This window comes from Mus caroli, chromosome 16 (genome assembly GCF_900094665.2).
Source record: "Mus caroli chromosome 16, CAROLI_EIJ_v1.1, whole genome shotgun sequence".
Taxonomy (NCBI): Eukaryota; Metazoa; Chordata; class Mammalia; order Rodentia; family Muridae; genus Mus; species Mus caroli.
This window is the reverse complement of record NC_034585.1, coordinates 28,649,008-28,659,014: the sequence shown is the minus strand read 5'-3', so window position 1 is coordinate 28,659,014 and position 10,007 is coordinate 28,649,008.

Genomic DNA, 10,007 nt, shown 5'->3' with positions numbered 1-10,007 from the left:
GGCACTCACTTTGTAGACCAGGCTGGCCTCGAACTCAGAAATCCGCCTGCCTCTGCCTCCCGAGTGCTGGGATTAAAGGCGTGCACCACCACGCCCGGCTGCATTCAAATATTTCTATGCTACTGTGTATAGCTTGGCCTAATTAACTTATTAAACATGTCTAAAATGCTTATATTAGACTAGAGTGGGCAAAATAATTCAACACAAAGCTTACCTTATAGTAAAGGGTTGAATGTCTCATAATGTATTGAATTACCCACCTACAGAAAATAATAACATAAGACAATATGGGATATTAGTTATTTCTCCTCTTGACAGCATGGCTGACTAGAAGCTCCAACATTACAATTAAGTACTGTAGGAATATTACTTAGCTAGAGAAAAAAATCAAAATTCAGAATACACATGCTGCCTTTATCATTATTGTACAATTGACAAATCATTAAGTCATAAATTTGCCGAGTGCTACATACACCTTGTGTGATAAATACAAAGTAGTCTCTTCTATTTATTCTGAGTACTTTTGTGAAGATTTAAAATATTCCTTAATTAAAACTCCAATCCCAGAAGTTAGATTGTCTTGAAGAGATATGGAGTTGACAACTCTGAATTCCAAGGAAGTCGGGGGACTTTGGGGTATGGTGCCCTGAGAGCTGAAAGCCAGGAAATGGGGAACCATCTGGATCAAGTGAAGCAAGATGCCCAGGTCCCCACTGACTCAGGGGATGCCTTCCTCCAGGTCTCCAAAAGACAGACGTTTGACCTCATTCTCATCTCAGAACCTACGTAGAGCCAGACACAGTCTGATTAGCACATGCCTGTTATCCCAGCATCTCTCCTGGAGAGAGATAGCAGGCAGAGAAACAAGAAAGCTCTTGAACAAGTAACCTAATATAATGCAATAGCAAAGAAGTGAGGGAAGCTAAGACTCTACCCCCCCCCACACACACACAACACACCATAAACACATGCACACAGAGATTAAAATAAAGCCTATAGCAGTTTTAAGAAACACCTATATATACAAATAAAATCCATCCTATTACCATTTCTCACATATCCATTAAAATACATTTCTTTTTCTTCTTTTTTTTTTTAATTCTTAAATTTTAAGACATGATGGATATATAACCCAGGCCGGTCTTGAACTTGCAACCCTCCTGGGTTGCCCCCCAGTCCTGGAATTACAAATAATATACACCATGTTCATCTTCGCATGGATTTTAATAGGTTGGTAAGTCCCTCTGACGGCTCGCTATTTTAAGGTGTTCATATGGATTTGGATAAAGAGGCCATGTGAAAGCTGGCTGACTTATATGACTGATTATGCCCATGGGCACTGACTAAACCAGATATGCCATCAGGACTGACCCACAACCTTTCTCTGCAGCCACCAGCCTGGGAAGAGTAACCTCCTCTCCTGCAGCCTTGGCCTTGGAGAATCAGGGCTTACACCATGACTGCCAGCTTTCCTAACCTTGCTTCTTGCTATGCCCTTGCTTCTAACTCAAGACCACAGAAAACTAAATGTTTCCCCAAATCCCACTTCTAGCCACCTCCCCTCCAGCTTCGTCACGTGAACACCACCGAGGAGAGCATACCCGAGGATCTCTTTGCTTTTTCCTTCCCTTCTTTTGTGTTATAAGGCTTCCATATTCCTGGCCAGCTTTACAGTCTCAAGGGATAGCAGCTCTGCCCCATGCTAGCACAGTGTCTGCGTAATACTAGCCTTGACCTGTTCTTATTCAGGCCCACTGCTTGTTTCAATAATGGCATTAAAAAAACTTCCTTAAAAGGGCAATTATGAAAATTATAACGGAAAAAAAAACCTGCTTAGTCAGCTAGTTCAGCAAACGGCTCATTCATCAGTTCCCTGGTTTAACTGGTATAGATTATGCATCAATTATAAGCCAGATACTAGAATAAATTACACTTCTGTAGGACAGATGAATCTAAGAAGAAAGCCAGGAAACCACATAGCTGATGCCTTGGGGTGTGGCGGTTTGAATCTTGAATCTGTGCTTATTATGACTACAACACGCAAAGGAGTGACTTCAAATCTTGGCTCTTTCCTTCCCTTCTTTTGATTTCTTTTATGTTCCCTTGTTTGCATGTGAGTGAAGACATCCTCTATATGACCGTAATGTGTCCCAAAGAAATCCTACTAACTTGCATAGGAGGTGGCTCAGCAGTGAGGACCACTGACTGCTCTTCCAGAGCACCCAGGTTTGACGACGATTCATGGTACCTACAAGGAGGCTCACCATTATCTGTTACTCCAGATAATCAGATGCTATCGTTTGGCCTTTCTGGGGACCAGATACGCAGGTGGAGCACAGACACACATGCAGACAAAACACCCTTACACATAAAATATTTTTTTTAAAAGGATTACTACTAATCCTTGGAAGTTTGCGACTCTATTTTTAGAACTGTAATAAAAATATTGTACATATAATTACTTGTCTAGGATGATTCTCCCTTCCTCTCCCTCTCTGTCTCTCTGTTTTATATTTAATTTATTGACTCACAGCACAAAGTTTTCATTAATAAAGTTGGCAAACAAAGCTCCTGGAAATCTTGCTCCAGGGAATGCTGTTCTGGGTAATTTTTTTCACTAAAAATGACATTTTCATTAGCACTGCTAATGAACTGTGCTTATTTCTTTGGGGAGTGATGATTTATTAAAAGAATTAAATGTTCAGAAAAATACCAAAATAATTACATCTATTCGTTTTGAATATGATCACAGTGTTTGCAAGAGAAAAAATTAGTGACTATTCCCTGCAGTCACGGTGGCTTTTAAACACTGCATAATTCTAGAGATTGCCGCCACCGGGGAAGATTGCACCCGTGCTCATTAGGTGGATAATGTCATTATAATAGCTTTACTCTGAGACATAAACCAGTTAAATGAAGCCCCCGAAACAGAAAGGCAGAAGCTGTTTGGTGAATCATTCTTGTTCTATGGTGGCTCTATATCGAGCCAGAGTACAGCTCAGGGCTTAATTTGATGAATCTTCCAAGGAAATACTGCAGAGGGAGGGGTGGGGGTGGGGCAGTATGGTCCTGTAATTGGTCTCTAGGCTTCGTGATCTCTGTTCACACAGCTTTGCAAACTAACTGTGTACAAGCCAGAGGAGAATACAAGTGCACACATAATAAGCTTTCAGGAAGACCTCCCTGGCTCTGTGCTTGTGACTCTCTTCTTGCCATTGTGACCTTAGGAGCTTGAGCGTGACTGGGGCTGTTCTGCTCCAAAGTGCTGGGAAGTTCAGATCAGGTCAAGGGCAAGGCCTGGCCAGGCCAGGCTGACTCCAGGGTTAGCCTTATTTGAGTGTCCTTTTTAGGCTGTGCTACAGGAACGTCAGGAACATAGGCAGCTTGCTGGAGGTTGGCAAATCAGTTCTCCAAAGCAGAACCATTTGACACAGAAAGGAGAATTGAACTGTGGGTCAGCTCTAGCCCTGAGCACAGACTCTCGTGATAAGCCTTACAGGTTTAGTCATGGAGAAGCCTGTGTAGCAGAGGCAAGGGTGACGCCACTGAGAGACCGGTCTTCTTCTGAACCTGTCACTTGCATGGAGGAAGCTGCTTCAAAATTCTTCACTCTGGGGGCTGACGTGATGGCTTAGCCACGAGGTGTTGAAAGCCAAGTCTGAAAGCCTGAGTTCAATCCCCCAGGACTCCCCCAAAACAAAACAAAACAAAACACCCTAACTCCCACAAATTGCCCTCTGATCTCTACACTCAGGACTGTAGCACATGACAGCTCCCACGGTAAATAAATGCAAAGGTTAAAAATAAAAATGAATAAGTCAATTCATGACTCTAGACTTGTTGACTGCTTTCTGGAGAGGTGATTAGGCCAGTGCCTGGTGGCATCACAGGGATGCCAAAGACTTGGCAGTCCACTCTAGTGCTGGCAGCAGAAATGAGTTGAGGACTGCTTCTGAACCAAGGACCTGCCTCCTGGCAGAGCCCTGAGCAGGATGTGGTGGAGATGCTACTGACAAAGGGTGGCGCCTGTGGTGGTTCTGGAAGCTCGGGATGAAGGTAGACAATGACCCGAGCTCAGCTCTCCATGAGAAGGGTGGCTCCCCTACAAGCAAGGAAATGAGCATGTCAGGGACAAGAAAACCCTTATTCTTCAGTCTGCTCAGTCCAGGCTGCTCACAGATGGATGTGGAGTGAAGATGGCCCAGCACTTACCTGCAGGAAGTCAATAGAAACCATTGGTCTAAAGAAGAAAAGTGGATGAAGAGCCGGGTGGGGTTGCCCATAATCCAGCATGCAGAGTTCTCTCTGCTTTCCGAGATGTGGGGTCTGAAGTTTAGGGTAGGGTCAGGGACAAATGGCTATAGGCGGTGCCTATTAACATACCTTAGCGCATGATGGCTTCCACTGAGGCTCTTATCAGCTCTTTCACCCCGACCCTACCCTAAACTTCTCCAGCTCAGAGGTTTCTCTCCTCCCATCCCCCCATCCCCCACACCGTCTCATTCCCTCATACCCTTGCTATTTCAGCTCTTTTCTCTCCCTGTCTCAGCACCCCCCTCTTTCTCTCCTTTGCCCGCTTGCTTTCATTATTTTCCTCTTTTGCTTCTCCCCAACCCCATGGCCAGGTTCAGTCTGCTAGCCAAGTTCTCAGCTAATTACTTTTGTCCCTCTCTGCTCAGACTACTCCACACACCCCTGGCTGTACTCTCCCTCATATCTACAATAAAAATGTCTCCCTAGCTGGGTGATGGCAGCCCATGCCTATAATCTTAGCCCTTAGGAGGCAGAGGCAGGGGTAGGTGGATCTCTGAGTTCTGAGTTCAAGACCAACATAGTCTACAGAGCAAGTTCCAGGACAGCCAAGGCTACACAGAGAAACCCTGACTCAAAAAAAACAAAAACAAAAACAAAAACAAAAAAACCAAAACCAAAACCAACCAACAACAAACAAATACCCGCCCCACCCCCCAACCATACCTTGGAGCAGCCACAATCTGAGCTTATACAGTTTAAAGATTAAGTATTACAATGGTAGTGTTTCATATATATTAATATTCCTTCTACACTCTGCCCCACAGTTACCTGGCAGCAGCTAGGTAGGTATACTGACTTAGTATAAAAGGGCTGCTTGCCCTCTCCTCTCCCTTACCCTCTTACTTTCTCTGTTCCTTCTTTCCCCTCCCTTCTCTCTCTGTGTGTTCCTAGTGCTCATTACCCCCCCCCTTTTCTCTGTCTCTACCCCCTCAATTCCCCTCCCCATGCCCTAAATAAACTCTATTCTGTACTATATTGTATGGCTGGTCCCTCAGGGGGAAGGGGTGCCTCAGCATGGGCCAGCAGAGGTGCCCCCTCCCACCTCACCTCATCTTCTCTAACAAACATTATCCTGGCTCTTTCTTTTTTATAAAACACAACAGTATAGATGTTTCCCCCATTTGAGATGGTTATTAAATCATAGCTGAACAGAAATATCCTGTCGTAGGCTAAGCCTTTTCAGAGATTAAAACGTAAATGTAAATTGCCTAAGAAAGAAAAAGTCTATAAAATAACACGTATGCTACTATTTTTTTGTATGAAAAAAATGTATATGCATGGAAAATACTAGAAATATCTTCAACAAATGTTAGTTGGTTGGCAGTTATCTTTAAGTTGTGTGATCTAGATTGATTCCCAACCCCCAGTGTATTTCTGTTTTTCAATGTGTCTTCACTGAGCATATAAACTAGACCCCCTCCCCCAATGTTATTATATACAAAGTGATGCTGGGCTCACTCTAGCAGATGGATTCCTTTTTTTTTTTTTTTTTAAAGGAATGCTTTGGTAACCATGTTGATCTTTTCTTTATTAGTCCAGGCAGTATTTCTCATGTTAGTCTACTGAGATGTGGGGAGAAAGCTGGACTGTCAGGGGCAGCAGCTGGCATAGGAAGTCCTTCGGCCCCTCCTTCCTGCTCTTCCATCGTTCAGCCCAGGGCCGTCATCCCATCCAGTCTCCCACTCAATTAGGCCGTCTTTCTGGCATCTAACACTTGTTTGGTGGTTAGCTCTGCAAATAGCCTGTTGTCAAGGTTTTAAGTACTCTGAGAACAAAGTATGCTGTGAACTTCAAGGTTTCTCGGGAAGGGGGCTGTCTCACAGACCTGAATACAACTCAGTGAAATGAGGGTCATTCTGAAGACATGGAGAGGGTGGCAGTGAAAAGGGAGAGAAATAGGATTGACAAGGATCTGTCCCAGGAACTCCAGGGGCAGAAAGAAGGGAGAGCAGAGTGGAAGCTGAATTCCAGCCTCTGATTAGCTATGCACGCATCGGTGGAGACTTGAGGGGTGGGGCGGCGGAAGATGCTGAGCACAGCTTCTGAGAGATGACCATGACATACCCACAAACTGCACTATACCCTGCAAGTTCCAAAGAGTCACAGCATCCTGTAGGTTGAACAGGGCCAGCAGTGACAATGTACGGATCCTACAGTCTCTAAATTTTAATTGTTTTTTTCCGAGACTGGGTTTCTCCCTGTAGCTCTGGCTGTCTTGGAACTCTCTCTGTAGATGAGGCTGGCCTTGAATTCAGATCTGCCTGCCTCCACCTCCTGAGTGCTAGTATTAAAGGCGTATGCCACTACTGCCCAACTAAGAAAATAATTCTTATACCAAAATTTCTATTCAGACGAGAAAAGTATAGTGTAAGTCACCAAAGCAAGCGAAATGAGTGTGATGGACTATTTATCAACTTGATTGGTTTAAGAAACACCTAAAGTGCCCTCTGTGGTGGAGCACGGCCTCTAGTCTCAGCACTCCAGAAGCAGAGAGACAAATTTCCGTGAGTTCCAGCCAGCTAGAGATATATGAGACCCAGTCTCAAAAATAAGAGAAAAGAAAGACCCCAGTCATTAGTGAGGCACAGCTTTGCGTAAGCCTGCGTGTAAAGGTGTCTCTAGAGAGAATTATTTGGCAGAAGAGGGACCTGCCATGGCTGTGGGTGGCACCATCCCATGAACGAGGGTCCCAGACTGAGTAACAGGAAAGGCAAAAGCCAGAGAACACCTCTGTTCTTCCTGACTGCAGACACAAGGAGACCAGCAACCTTCTGCTTCTGCAGGCAGCTTCCTGCTCCAACCGCCCAGCCTTCCCTGCCAAGATGCTGTGTCATCCAAGTCTGAACCAATAAGCTCTTTCTCCCTTAACATCTCAAGGACAGGCACTCACCAATAAGCGTTTATGACACACACACACCCTAAACAAACTGGAAAGAAAGGTTACATTTGGGAGAAAGTACTTAAAAGCTGTGATGTCATAAAGAGCAGAAGCCAGAATTTTTGGTTACAGTGAAAGTTCAATTCATTCACAGGATGCATGACTAGATCTTGCCCCTTAACTTGTCAGTTAATGTGAGTGCTTCTCAGATGGTCTTCCCCAGTCAACTGGAAGAGTTCTCTCCCATCTGTATGCTAGTTTGCACCTTAGACACACTTAAGTTACATTTTCTTACTTGTGCCTTTTAGAAGGAACTTGCCCCAGGTCCCAAAGCTGATAAGCAGGTACTTCGGATCCCAAGCTCATTGCTTTTCAAATCACCTGTGATTCATGTACTAGTCCTTGAGATGTTATCATACCGAATAAGCATGGTATGGACTTTTCCAAGATTTAAAACACTTTTTTTTTTTTTTTGAGACAAAGACTCTTGTAGCCCAAGCTAGCTTTGGACTCCTGATCTTCCTGTCTCTACTCACAGAGTGATGAAATTATTACAGGCACCTGTCGATAAATGGGTTATGACTCTCCTGCCATCCCCAACAAATTGGAAAGAAGAGGTTACACTCGGGAGAAAGTACTTGAAAGCTGTAATGTAATAAGAAGACATTTTGTGGGCAACACACAATGTATAAAATAAAAATCGTATTCCCCTTTGCCCATAGAGCTGTGTGATACCTGCCATTGTGCTGGTACACAGTTGTGTCTAACACAGTGAGCTCTTGGGTCTGCCTTCTGGATTTGAATCTTGGCTCAGCAGGGCTATGATCTGAGTGGGCTCACCTCCATGGATCCCCACCCCTTAAGTAACTAAAAGGAGAATAATAGCTGCTGTTTAGAGGATGGCTGTGAAGACTGGAGGGAGAATGTCAGTAAAGCACTTAATCTTTTGTTCATCAGACACTAACGCCTGACACGTAATTATTCTTATTACTTAATGCTCAGCACCTAGATAACCCTGTCTTATCCAGGAAGGAGGGGACACGATGGTGCTAAGTAGGACAAGAGGTACAGTGCCCTGCTCTGATCTGCCAGAGGATTAGAAGGATAATTAGAAGGCTTCTCTAGCGGGCTGCACGCTCCTATCTCCCACTTCAAAATGGTTTCGGTCTGCAGTCATTTCTTCTGTTGCCAGTGGATTATTTAGGCATTCTGCAGCTTAATTTTTAAAATGATTGATGTTTTCTGCACACCTTTGGTTATTATTTTCTCATCTAATTCTGCTGCAGTGAGAAACAGTTGGTGTAGTTCAGTGTGCTTTTTTTTTTTTTTAATGTGAAGTTTGTTGTTTGGGGAAACATCACTCTGAAAGCAGCAATAAATCACATTTGATAACTGTAGTTCTTGCTACGAGTTTATTGTTTTTCTGTTTATATGTTTTATTGGTTATTGGAAGAAAATTTTATATACTTCTGTTTTGTTGGCATTTTTTTCTTGGTTCCTGTCTTAGTCAGGGTTTCTATTCCTGCACAAACATCATGACCAAGAAGCAAGTTGGGGAGGAAAGGGTTTATTCAGCTTACACTTCCATACTGCTGTTCATCACCAAAGGAAGTCAGGACTGGAACTCAAGCAGGTCAGGAAGCAGGAGCTGATGCAGAGGCCATGGAGTGATGTTTCTTACTGGCTTGCTTCCCCTGGCTTGCTCAGCCTGCTCTCTTATAGAACCCAAGACTACCAGCCCAGAGCACTAATTGAGAAAATGCCTTACAGCTGGATCTCGTGGAGGCATTTCCCAAACTGAAGCTCCTTATTCTGTAATAACTCCAGCTTGTGTCAAGTTGACACAAAACTAGCCAGTACAGTTCCATTTATAGTTTTGTTTGTTTGTTCTTTGTTCTGTTGCTATCGTTTGCTTGTTGGTTTAGGAAAGTCAGATGGTTATGTACAGTGACATTTGGCTGGGGCTGGAGTCTCAGAAGCCTGACTACCCTACATTCTCCTACATAAGCTTGAGTGGTTGTCCTAACCAGGAGTGTGGCTACAGCTCCACCCTTCACCCTCAGATACTGTATCATCAGTTAAAGCAGACAGATAAGCAGTGTCTGAGGGAAGGGAAAGTTGCCCTCTTAGAAAGGTTACAGAGCTTCCAAGGGAAGTGTGTGTGTGTGTGTGTGTGTGTGTGTAGATGGGAGAGAATGAGGGATACCTGCCTAGGAGTCAGAGCAGCCAAATCAATTCCAGAGATCGGGGTGAGGGGGGTGACAGATGTTGCAGTCAATCTGTGCTTACACACCTCTGCAAATGTTTAAAGATGCTGTCATTAGCTGCCCATGCATCCAGAATTGTAAGTCTTGCTGGGTTAATAGGTTTGTGCTATGAAGTGTCCTCCTCCCCACTTTGTTTTAACTGATGATACTCTTTGTTTTGGAATCTCTTTGATTTGATATTAATGTTTACTTCTCTGGGTTCTTATAACAAGTATGGATGGGGCTGGAGAGATTGTTTCGCTGTTCAGAGCATACTGATCTTGCAGAGGACCTGGGTTCAATTCTCAGCATTCACAAGGTGACTCAATCATTTGTAATCCTAACTTCATAGAACATGACATCCTTTTCTGCCTCCAAGGGCACCAGGCATTCGTGTCATTGTCAGGCATATATGCAGATAAGAAAAAAGCATTCGTACACACAAAATTAAACAAATCTAAAAAAAAACAATTTAAGAGCCAAGTATGGTGCTATACCACTGTTCTACTGTTGGACAAATTTGTTATTTAAAGACTGTTAAGAATGTGTGTGTGTATGTGTGTGTGTGT